This window comes from Erithacus rubecula (assembly GCF_903797595.1).
Source record: "Erithacus rubecula genome assembly, chromosome: Z".
NCBI classification, from domain to species: Eukaryota; Metazoa; Chordata; class Aves; order Passeriformes; family Muscicapidae; genus Erithacus; species Erithacus rubecula.
Genome location: NC_136661.1, coordinates 11,883,680 through 11,896,275, shown reverse-complemented (window position 1 = coordinate 11,896,275; position 12,596 = coordinate 11,883,680). Strand labels below are relative to the sequence as shown.

The 12,596-nt window shown below is 42.8% G+C and overlaps 1 long non-coding RNA gene across 1 annotated transcript in view; it reads right to left on the bottom strand.

The window, feature by feature from the left end:
• Positions 1 to 3,021: 3,021 nt before the first annotated feature.
• The window catches only part of LOC306814454, a 61,129-nt gene continuing 51,554 nt past the window's right edge, over positions 3,022 to 12,596 (bottom strand). Inside the window, exons 2-4 of the long non-coding RNA XR_013777169.1 lie at positions 5,496 to 5,556; positions 4,468 to 4,550; positions 3,022 to 3,427 (exon numbers count right to left, since the gene is read on the bottom strand). This is a non-coding gene — a long non-coding RNA (uncharacterized lncRNA). The remainder of the gene's footprint in view (positions 3,428 to 4,467; positions 4,551 to 5,495; positions 5,557 to 12,596) is intronic.

The window sequence follows — 12,596 nt, the reverse complement described above, 5'->3', positions numbered from 1 at the left end:
TCAGCCTTTACAAACATGTCTAAGTGAAGCCAGGAAGAGATGTCAGACTACCAAGCAAAACAGCAAACAAAGGTGGGCCTGTGGAAGGTGTGTTTGACAGCAGGGCTATTCACTGCTGCCCTCAGAACGCTAGTGAACCATGGCAAGATCAGTCTGAACTTGCGTGAGCTCTTCGGGTGGTTCTGCAGCACAACTATAGGCTGCACTACCTTCTCCATTCAGTATTAGGGATGAAGACAGCTCTCTGGAAGACTGCTTTCCTGAGCCATTCAGGCTTTTCCCGTTGCTCAGCACAGGCACAATATTCCCCCCAAGGCACTGGGGGGAAGGTGGTGCACATCTGAGGCACGGGGAGCTGTGCCAGGACCCACATGCTGAGTAATGCCATGGTCTGTGGCTCCAGGCACAGCACAGCACAGCCTGGGCTCGGGAAAGGTGTGCTGTGCCAGTCCACACCAGCCTCAGCAGCACACCATGGCCACTGCTACCCTGCTCCTGCATCACACTTGCCATTTTCTGAGCCACATGGGAATGGCGGGGCGTGGTGGCTGAGCTCCAGGGCTGTGGAGCCAAAGCTCAATCAGCTCAGCAGGCAGGCTTTGAGGGGGCAGAGGAAAACGCTTCAGAAAGCAAGGGAAAGTCATGTACAGATCAGCAGAGCAAACAAAGAAACAAAGGGGCACAGACATTACAACTTATGCCTACTCAGTGAGCCATGAAATGAATGCCGAGAGGGAGGCAAACTCCAAGAGCCTGTAGGATGCCTGAGCCAAACAAAAGCAGAGGAAAAGGTGCTCAGCGGAAGCCACCAGCCTGTTTGGAGAAGATCAAGTTCCCAGTATAAAGCTCAGGGAGTAAAGAGTGTTCAGCCCTTTGTAAAGGGAGGAGGTGGCTGACAGTGCCACTGTGTCTGACCTGTCTTGTGTGAATCCATAGTCCTCCACAGAATATCCCTCTGGCAAGATGATTTTACCAGCATGGATGTGCAATGATAAGTGCCTTCTTTTCTGCTGCACTGTGAGTAATCCAGATGCGGATAGCAATTGCTTGAACTTTAGGAAAGTTGTAAAATAAGATTCAGCAGAATGCATCTCTGTGTGTTCACAATGTTTCTGATGCTAAAACACAAAAACACACATTAAAAAAAAAAAAATTGACTATCACCAAAGAGTCCAAAACTGAGTCTGTCAGGAAGAAATGAGAATGTACTTTGCTTCCTCTCCTTTCACAGTTGCTGCTTAATTTCATATTGCTCTTAGTATTTTAGCTGGGGATCAAGCTACACAAAATCCATTCTTCATTTTTATACAGTTCCACAAGTTATATGTGCTCTACATCATCATTGTCTTTGAGTTCTCTTTCCAACAAGCTTGATTAGGACATTTCTGTGTGAGCTTTCTTCTATACTGCTCAGCTTGAGCACATCTCTGGGTGTGCAAAGCATCACAGAAACATGGAGCTATTGGAAGAGAATGACAAAAGGAAATCCTCAGTCCACAGAGGACTGAGCTGCAGTTACCACCTTGTTCAAGCCTTTTCCTCCTTCCTAGGTATGGTGTTTACATGAACAAGGGGAGGAAAAATTAAAGGGAAGGGAGCTGCAAAGTGGAAGAAGCTGACTTTAAAGCAGCAGAGTTTGGGGTAGAATTAGGAAGCTCAGAGAGACACCTGAAGCCTACAGTGTGCCAAAAGCTATTTTCCTACCTATAACTGTGTGTGTGCCTCTGAGTGTATGAAGTCTCAGGGGATCACAGAGAGAGTTGACATCTGTTCCAGAGTTACATTTGGACCAGCCCAGTCCAAACGCTTCCCATTTCCTTTCCAGGTCTGCATTCCTACCTAGGGCTGAGGTATACACTCTGACATCAGCTTCAGGGAAGGGAGAAAGAGGTAGGGGAACATGGTCTCCAATTTGGCACAGTTCCTTTGTGTGCATAGGTGAAAAAGGGCTTTAATTTCAATGTGCTGTTCTTTTCACACATTTTTTGTATCTTCCTTTTTCTGCCATGTTTCCTGAAGGGCTAGATCTTCAGCTAAAGTGGATTTATAGGGCTCTCTGACTCTGACAAAGCTACCAAAATGTCTGTGTCTCTAGCCTCTTAATTACCACCTTCTTCTGCATTTCCCCAAGATACACAGTACAAGGGAAAGTGCCACGGGGAAACCTGGCCACTGCTGCAGTGTTTTTTTGTTTAACTGCAGCTTGACCTGGGGACTGTAATTACAGTGTTTTAATGTAACAACAAGTGAAATGATGTGTAGGCAAAGCAATAACAGGAGAAAAGAGACTGAGGAGGGGGGAAAGGCACATGTTGTGGGGCTGTAGGGTTTGAGCAGACAAGGACATGAACCATATTTAGTCCCCTTCATCTTCTGTAAGTGCCTGGTCCTGCTCAGCACAGCTACAAAGCTGCTGGGACCTGGTGGTCTAAGGATCTCCATGCAGACAGTCACTGGCAGGTGAGTCCTAAAAAGGTCAGGGTGGTGGACCCAGGGGTGTGCCTGCATGCTCAGGGAGCTCTGATGCCACACTGACTGCCCATCCTGCAGCTGGAGAGGGCTGGGCAGCCAGAGTGGGCACAGAGGATACGGTGCTGGGGGCAGATGGGCTCTGGTGTGCTCCAAGGGATGGCTTTAACTCCTAATGTCTGAGAAATCTGCCCTCAGTGGATACCCTCTCTAGGTTTTGCCCCCCAAGGGATTTCTTCTCAAATCAAGATCAGAGACTAATTTGTCTTCACTTATCTAGAAGATTCAACAAGATGAATTCTCCTCTAAGATTCAATGAGATTAATTTATTGCAGTCTGTGAACCAGCAACTACAATTTTTAGCATCCTTTAAAAAAAAAAATTAGTTTTTTTACAAGGGCAGAAATTGACTCTTTGCATTATTTAATCTTATTTATTTAATTTCTTGCCTGTGTATAGTGTTAATCTGTATTGAATAAAGGAAGGACCTTGGCTGGCTTTTCATTTTTATTTCCATTTTTCCTTTAGCAGACAGACAGGGCTCAGCAGGAAGCTGTGACCAGTGTAATCACTGCTGCAGATGAAAGGGTGTCCCCAAAAAGGGATTAAAGAGAAAATTCCTGTCATGGCAACCATTAGTACAGGAAGTCTGGACAGCTGAGATGGCGAAGTATTTTGAAACCAGATTAGGAAAGAGGTGTAGCTTTTGACACTGATGCCCATGTGTGGGTGCTAATTAGAGGGAGGAAGGGCTTGCTGGAGGATGATGGCCACATGGAGGCTTTGCAGAGAGGTTCTTCGGTTTCATATGGTGGATGAGGACATCTATTGTTGCAAGCTTGGGGTTTTTTTCAGGTTAAAAGTTCAGCTAAACCATTCCAGAAAGGTCTTTCTTAATGTAGTGTTTCCCAAAATCTTTCTGGATATCCAGAAGCTCTCTCCTCAGCTTTATTTTCCCCTATAGAAATAGAAAACCCAAAAGATGACATAGTGCAAACCTGACCTTCCCTGAAAAGCCATATATACCTTGCTGTCTGAAAAACTGTCTATTACAGTTTGCATGAAGTCTATGCATTCAGTTACTCAGATCTTTGTCTAGAGCTTGTCAAAATTTAAAGGTATTCTCATAGTTTGTTCTTTGCATCAAGACTATTAAATTGAAATTTTTCTTATCACAGACACATGAAAGCCTGATTTTGTAGAAAAGAATGGACATAGACATGTGTAGATGTCATAACATTTGTAACCAGTAGGTAAAATATTCTCTGTAGAAATTATGCCCTTTCCCTTTATCCTGAAAAGTAGCACAAAATGCCCACATATTTGAACAAGGCAGGCATCCAAATCTCTATCCAAAGCCAGGTCAAAGGTGAATCTCACAAATCTAAATCCAAAGCCGGATTTGCACAGCTCTAAATTTAATTCACTACACCAGCAAATGCTCTCAAGGGCTCAGACATCTTGAGTGCACTGCTGTAGATTTGAACTCCAGGGCACCAGACTATTTTCCCACATAGCTCTTCAGCAGCAGCAACAGTAAATCTTGACTCTGTGATGAAATTGTGCATCTTTGTCATTTTTGTGACTATAAACTTACTGCTTTTGAGGGAGAGACTTTGTGATGCTGGTGATTGGAGTAAAGGGGTTCAGGTTTAGCTGGCTATGTAATACTCTATACAGGTGTTATAAAAGTGAAGGGGAAAGCTCAGGAAAAGCCATCACAGTCAGGGATCTGTAGCAAGGCACATTTCTTATCCCTCTATTCCTCTGCCTGCCTACAAAGGCAATGGGACCCAAGCTGGGAAGTTTGCAGCTGCAGACAGAACTGTGGCTCAGGGAGAAAGTCCTGGCATGCACTTTTGGCATGAGAAAATGATCATGGATGAAAACTCTGGACTGCTCAGCAAGCAGGAAGTCCAGAGCCCATACACTGGGCAACATTGCTACAAATACCAGTCACAAAGGAATGACTGTCCCTTTGAGTGGTTGAAAGATTACCTTATTTTTTCCCATCAAATGCTGTATTCTGTAGGGATGGTAAAAATCAGGTCTTCTTAGACATGCCAGGTTTCGTACTCCATCTGGACAGGAAGTCAAAATAAAACCTTATTGATGGAATTGTAAGTACCAAAACAGCAATACACTTTGTTCAAACTCTTGAGTTAAATAAAATGATTCAGAATATCTGACACAAAATATCCCTTTTTTCTTTACAAATTTCTTTCCATCTGTGACCTCAAGTGAGTGAGCCATTCACATAATTATGCATGGTTCTTCCTGAGGGCTGAGACAAACCTGGCCATAGAAGAAAAGCTGTGCAAAGTACACTTTGGACCTTGCCATAATTTCATTCCTTGGCCATCCCCAAATAGGGGGAAAGCCATCCCAAACTACTCTTCCTCATACCAGCTCTTGCAGCTGCTGGACAGAAGACATGCAGCTTTGATTTTGGCCTTTGCTGGTATTCCTGCAGTGATGGTTGCTCATAATAATAATTATTATTATTATTACTATTATTATTGCTATTATTATTGCTGTTATGTTATAATAATAATAATAGTTTTTGCTCAGAAAAATCTACCTGATTTCTGATGAAATATTAAAGTTACCAGGACATCACTACTTAGGTGGAAGCAGTTGCATTTTCCATCTATGCTTTACAAAGCATAAAATTATTGTATTGGTCCAGTCTCAAGCAAAAATACTTTGACTTATTTATTCCCAGACATGGAGCATGCAAGGAAAATCTCATGAGAAACCTGCCCCTTCTGTTCTCTAGGTGGGCAGGACAGGTGGCCTTCCCCAAAAGGTACTCTGGGTGCAGAAAATAAAAATATTTATTGTAAAAATCAGATATCCTTTCTTCATGATCTTTGAACTACAGAACATGGGGCATGTTGCTGATGTCTATGTAAAACTGGAGGAGATAGAAATTGAGTAAGAATAAGTCTAGGAAAAAATGTAAAACTAATTTCTGTTAGAATGTATCTGATCATGATTACCCTTCTCATAGATGTTGAACTCACCTTCCACTGGGATGCTCATATAACCAATCGTGAGAAAATCTGGCGTGTTCATTTTGTGGTGCTACAAGATAATACTCTGTGTGAGTCATGGCAGAGTGGATAATAAACACAGTGGGTTTTCCTAGTATTAATGGTCAATAACTTACTGACACTGCAGCTCTTAGTTAAGAGCACTACCATTTTATCATGCAAGAAGCTTATTTGAACTCCTGTCCCTCTAAGTGTGTTTTCTTGATAATTTTCAATTACATCTTCTTGATAGCTGCCTAATTTCATTGTTATTCTTCAGTGAAGTGTTTTAATTTTCTTTTCTTCTTATCTTGAAGGGACCAAGGTAATTTGCAACTGTCTTTTGATTTTTTGGAAATATTACTGTCTTCAGAAAACATAGTCAGTTGTAATTACATCTTCGTTGTAACATGCTGAGTTTTTGTTCTTTTGTTCTCTTCAGAATTCTCCCTCATGTGTTGATTTTGCTAATCCTAGACTTTAAGAAAACTAAATTTCTTTAAATATTTAGAAGAAGCATTTGAATCCAAACTGTAACTGGGAGGAAACAGAGAAACAGAGAAATTTTAAAAAATAAATGCCTCCAAGGGGCAAGTGAACAGCCTAGAGATACTCAAAGTACTGCGGTTTTCTGTGTTTAGATGAGAAACTACATGTCCAGTAGTTTGTAAACAGTGCAGATTTTTCATCTACAGTCCAAAGGGCAAATAGATAAATGATGACAGGCTCTGAAATTTGGGATAATGAAAAGTAGCTGTTCTACAAGGACCTCTATAGGGGGAAACTGATGACTTTCAGATGATTTTTTGGTCTCACTGTCTTGATTAAAGTAGGAATATCATGGGGCTCATGCATATGCACTCCTTGATCTAAGAGAGAATTTGGTAAAAATCTTTGTTTGGGAGCACAAAACTGACCTCTGTGGCTGCTGAGCAAAGACAGCTGTTGCAAGTTGTGGCAATGCTTTTGAGCACCCTTATTCTGCATAGGAGCTGCCTGGTCTGCATGTAGGCAGGGTGAGATGTCATTCCACCACATACTCAGTGAGCATTCCTTATTGCAGTTTTGGGCTGGGAGCAAACTGAAGCCATGGGAATGAGCACTGCTGTAAAAGAAAATCAAATAACTCAGCACTCTGGAGGCTGACTCTTCAACTCCTATGATTTTTCACCCCCCTGGGTGTCCCTGAGGAGGTGCAGGGATGTCTGTGAGACCCTGGGGCCCCATCCTGTTGCTGCAGAGGAGCCACAGACCTGGTTCCCAACAGCCGTGGGGAGGAGGCAGGAGCACTGAAGTGAAGCACTGCAGGAGGCTGGGGGTGGAAAACATGGGTGAGAGGTGTGTGAGCTCTGGGACAAAAGGACATGTGACACAAGGACTGTCCTGATGCATGGTCAAAGGAGAAACTTCCACTTTCCTAGCTCTCTGGTCCCTTGTTCTCCGAGTTCCCCCATACCAGATTTATTTCCATAAAGCTCACCCTGAAGTCCAGGAGGGCTGGGCTTGAGGTGGAGGGGGTTCTGGACAGGAAAGGTCAGCTCTGAAGCCTTCTTGCATGGCACACACACCGGCCCTCTGCCCCATGGGGCCACAGAACATTGCTGACAGAGCATCTTCCGCTGCGCCACTTCTGATTTTGGTCATTATGCATGTACCTCAGATCTCCCTAGAAGCCTTTGGAAGTGCAATCTGGCCTGCCTGATATTTTTAACCAAAGCCCAATCATTTCTATCATAAGAATTTGTAGGATCATGCTAAAGAATTTTCCATCCTTAAATTGCAGTGCTCCTCACTTCAGGCAGAACAGTGATGACCAGAATGAGCATGAGATTGCTGACTCTTACCTCCCCAAGCCTTCAGAAGGTCCTAGGTCTCATCTTGAAGAGTCAGTGTCCCCAGGCAGGGTGGGAAAGGCTGAAGCCAGCTCTGAACAGGAGAGACAACCATCTGTGAGACCAACATCCAGAATAACCCACAGGCTGCATTGCAAACCACTTCCCATTTCAGGCTGTGGCACCTCTGATTTATGCCAAATCATTCCAGAACTATCCACTGTTTCATTGATTTGGGGCTATTTCCTGTCACCTTCCAAGGAAAAGAAAAACAAGATACAAATCATCATAAGTAGATGCTCAGTTACCAATGGATAATTTTAATCTAAGAATATGAATTGTTATTTTAAAATCTATATACCCAAATGCAATTGGACTTATTCTTGATGGCAAGAATTCACAATATCTTCAGTTCTACCTGAGGGACTTTCTTGCCACATTTCATACAGAAACTAAAATGACAGAATTATTATGTTCTTTTAATAGAAATAATCTTAAAATTCATGAGGTACTGTCTTCATAAATATGTATTATGAAGCGCCTATTTTAATGTGATTAGATGTTAAATAGCAGTGTTCTGGAATACCATACTTGGCTAAGGAAAATTTCAATTTTATGACAACAGCAAGTTTTAAAAGTTTTTGTAATTTCTGGCTTTTTAAATAAGTCATCTATAATATTACTCAGAAGCAATGCCTTTCTAGCACTTTTTCTGTCTGCTTCTGTTTCTTGAAGCCCACAGAAATTAGACTTTGAGGAAAAAATTTCAAGTTCTAAAGTACTGACCAAATCTTCTTTGGAAAGTGAACATAATTTCATTAAAACTTTTTCTGTTTTCCACCATGTTATTGAGTTTTTAGTGTTTTAGATCCAAAAGACTGTTCAAGTGACAGTTTGGCTCTGGAGAATTGAGCTACTAGGCACTAAACAGTTATTGCTGCAGGTACAGGAAATAAAGTTCCTTATCAAAGTCTGAAAATTTAATAGGGAACATATGAATCACAAACAAGAGAAATATTCCAAAAGAGATGCATACGTTGTATTCAAAATGGACAGTCTCTTTTTTTGAAGTCAAATTTTATAATACCTGAATGAATCTCAGTTTGCTCAGAGCATTACTGGCTAATCATGCATTTGTGACTGCTTATGGAACAATGTCACACATATCATATATTATTTATTCCTATGTAAAAACCTGGGTGAAGGAGCTGCATGGGTTAAACAATAAAAGAGGAGAGACAGGAAAAATAATAAATAAGTACAGACATTTTGTGGCAAATGGCCACCTCAGAGCTGATTATAGAAATAAGAAAAATATAGGCCCTCAAGTGCAATAGTGTTGCAAATACTTGCTGGAGGGAAAGTACACTCTGAACAGAATACAAGAGAAGAACAGCTCCAAGGGGAAAAAAAGAAGTATGTATGGTTTGAGTTTAAAACCATAAGTCATTTACATTAAGAGATCAATCAGTGGGAAAATCCATTCTGCAGTGTTAGCCCATCAGTGAATAAGCTAATTGAACACAGAGCGAGTGAGAGCCTGGGTGGCCTCTTTTGTCTTTTATCTGCACAGCAAAGCTCACAGCAACTCCAAGATCCCCCTCTCCACAACCCTGGTGCTTTCAGTCAGGGTGACCATTTGACAGAACCCAAGGAATTCCATCTGCAAGAGCATAACATCTTTGAAATTTATTTCCCTGCTCCGGAATGGGGCTTGAGAGCTGTGGTCAACCCAGTGCAGGCTGCTGGGCAGGTCTGGTGCCCTGGCCATGGGCAGGAGCTGGGTGGCCATGCTGGGGCTGGGGATGGAGGTGGAGATGGGGCTGGGCATGGGGCTGGAGCTGGGGCTGGGCATAGAGATGGAGCTGAAGATAGAGATGGAGATGGGGCTAGAGATCGGGTTGAAGATGGAAATGGGGCTGGAACTGGGGCTGGAGCTGAAGCTGGTGCTAGAGATGAAAATTGAGCTGGAGATGGGGCTGAAGATGGAGATGGGGCTGGAGCTGGAGATGGGGCTGGAGATGGGGCTGAAGATGGAGATGGGGCTGGAGATAGAGATGGGGCTGGAGATGGGGCTGGGGCTGGAGATGGAGCAGAGGTGGCTTTGTCCAACACACTGGGCTGAGACCTTGTGAAATAAACATGCTTTTGCAACATGCAGAATCATCCCATCTTTCCCCTATGATCTTTTGGCAGAAAGGCTCACAGGAAATATCCTGTTAGTGGAGATAAAAGAGTTGATTTACTCTGTTCCTGGTAATACATAATTGCTTAATTGCAAGCACATAATTAAACTCCATTGGAAGGTTTTCAGTGACAATGATTGCCCAGCAAAGACCAGTTCTCCCAGAGAGGCAATATTTGCATTAGCTGTATTTTTTTTATAATGGGAACAAGGGAAAATTCACTAAAAAACCTGAATGTTTGGCAAGAGCTGTGGAGGCATAGGGCAAGGGAGGCTGGACACAGCCAGAGAGGCACCAACAGAGAAAGGGGAGATAAGGTTTTTAACTATTCCCATCACTAAATGAGCTGTTCATGGAAGCTGTCTCTCTGCAAAAGCACTTCTTGTGTGCTGAGGTGGTCACCAAGCCCAGCAAGTTCTGAAGAGGCCTCTGATATGCTGATCACCCTGCAGTGACAGCCCTGGGGCCCTCCTGCCCCACCAGGCACCCTCTGAAGGTTGCTCTGGGCATGGCCTGAGGCCCAGGGAACCACCAGTGTCCAGGGCAACTGCAGCATAGCCACGTCTGGAACAGCAGATCCAGTGGGGAGCCACTTGCCAGAGCAGAGAGACCAGCACCCAGGCTGTCCCCTGCTGTAAGGAAACAGCCTGAAAGGAGCAAACAGAAAGCTGCTCTCCCCAGTGACAGGAGGCACTTTTGCAAACTGGTGCGTGAGTCGTAACTCCTTTCACTGAAACTTGTTCTTCAGTCCTCTGGAAGTCAGAGCTAAAGGTACTTTTTAATTTCTTTGTCATGTAAATTCTGTGTCACTACTGTAGTAGGCACCCAGCACAAAGAGTAGTTTGCTGAGACTGGCAGGCTTGTGTGCCTGCTCACAACTCCAAGGTTTCCCCAATAACTGTGTGAATGAATGAGGTCCTGTTTGTGAGCAGAACACTGCATTCCTTTTACCATTGGTGGTGAAGAAAGTATGAAAACCTAAAGACAGAATAAAAACCTTCAGTGCACAAGACATGCTGTGTTCCTAACAGAGAGATGACAGTCAGTTCCAGTTTGTGGGAGACAGTCTGCAAGTAAAGAGCATCACTTTACAGCCTGCAGAGTGAAAGAAGAAAAATCTCTCCTTCAGAAAATGGTGCTTGCTTTGGGCTGGCAAGAAATATTTCAATAGCAGGTTGTAGAGAATGTAACTTCAAAGTTTGGAAGTTGACGGAGTTTTGGAAGCATTTGCTGAAATTTGCATCCAAAAGTGATTTAACTTCCCCAGTAAGTGATGTGTACACATGGCATGCACCACTAAACCACATATGCACTCAATGTATGAACTCCCACTTTCTTGACTTCCCATTCCAGCTTTAACATTTTTTTCCAGCATAAAAAGAAATTAATCAAGCTTGCAATAGGATGTGTGTATAAATGCCAAAGAAAAAATTAAAATCAGCTGCTATTTGAAAATTATTGAGCCTTTATTTAGATACTTAATGCCCTGTAAATCCTGTACACCATTGTGGGCAACCAATTAAAGGAAGAACTTTTTAGGCCAAAGCTGTTCCAGGTTTGTTTGAGACTTTCCTTGGTAGTATGACCTTTTATAGTGACAAAAACGGTTTTAAAATTGTCAGTATCTGTGGGGCAAACTGTTTTTCTGTGAACTGGCTCCTTAGAGTATGGTAATTCACTTTAAAAGCATTTTCTTTGCTCCTGCCAAAGAGGAAACATTCTGGCCAGAAAAAAGGGGGGAGGATTGGGGACAGGGGACAGGGGGGACGGGGGGGGACATGATGGAGAATGCATTGCTTAACATCTTCTTTCCCCCAACTCACTCTCCTGAGAAAGTAAGATTTCCTGGGACCAGATGGAAGCAGAATGGCAACAACCTGTAGTATGTGAAAGATTTCTGCAACAAAACAGGATTCCTTTCAGCCTAAGAGTACAATCAAAGCATCTCACTCAAAGTTTTTAGAAGATATCTTTCTTTTGAGAACTTGTCAGCATAATTATGGTAGGAAAAAATTTACCAAAACAAATCTTTACTTTATGAATGCTGGTAGCTGTCATCTCTAAAAGTGTTTAGATACAATACAGGAAAAGAATGAGACAGAAAATTTTTATATCTTGTTTAATACTCTAAAATATCACCATCACTGCTAAATAAGAAGGGACACTTGGAAGAAAAACATTTTTCTCTTGATACTATTTAAAGTAAGTTCATTTATACTGTACATGCAGATTTAACAGCAGCTACTCAAAGATGCAGCAGCTTGACCCTCATCTTGGTGGAAAATTCTCTCTGTTACCTTTCCCTCCACTCCCTTTTTTTTTTTTAAATTCTGAGTAGTATGCTATCTTCCCCAAAGACATGAGAAGGTCTGATCACCACAAAACAGGGAGAGGCCAGGAAGGTAGCAGCCACTCTGAAACAGAGGAACATGCCACCTCCCATGCTGCAGGATTAACAGAGCCACCTGCAGTGTTGTGTTTCCATGAGCATGTCCTCAATCCTTCCATTTGGTGGGAAAGGCAGTGCTAATGGAAGACACAGGCTGGCAGCTCCTAATTTGCATCAGGATTTAGTAATCTTGGTTTGCCTCATGAGTCATCCCAGCAGTGAGGTGAGGAGAGCAGCATGTGCTAGGGCAGCAGAGTGGATCTGTGTCCAGCAAGAAGTGTCACAGTAGGAAGAGGGAGAAAAAGGACATGCTTTTCAGAGCAGGATGCATTTGCCTCTAACTGTAGCTCCCTCACACTTCTAGTTTTGAAGTCTGTTACCACCTATGTAAAAACATGTTGGATGTTTTGGGACCAATAAGCAGAACACCACAAGGAAACAGGAATGCTGTTATTCAGAGGCATAAATTATATGATGCTGGCATGGACCCTGAACTCATCTGCAGCATGATGGGAATCTTTCTGATCATATCCCACAAATTATCACAAATCATTTTGAAGTAACAAACTCTCCTGGGATAAAATACAATAGCACTGCAGACAGTTACAACCACTTGGCACAGCTAGAGTTTTGCTCTTACTGGGATGGGGACAGGACCTGAAATATCAAGTCCTACTGAAATACC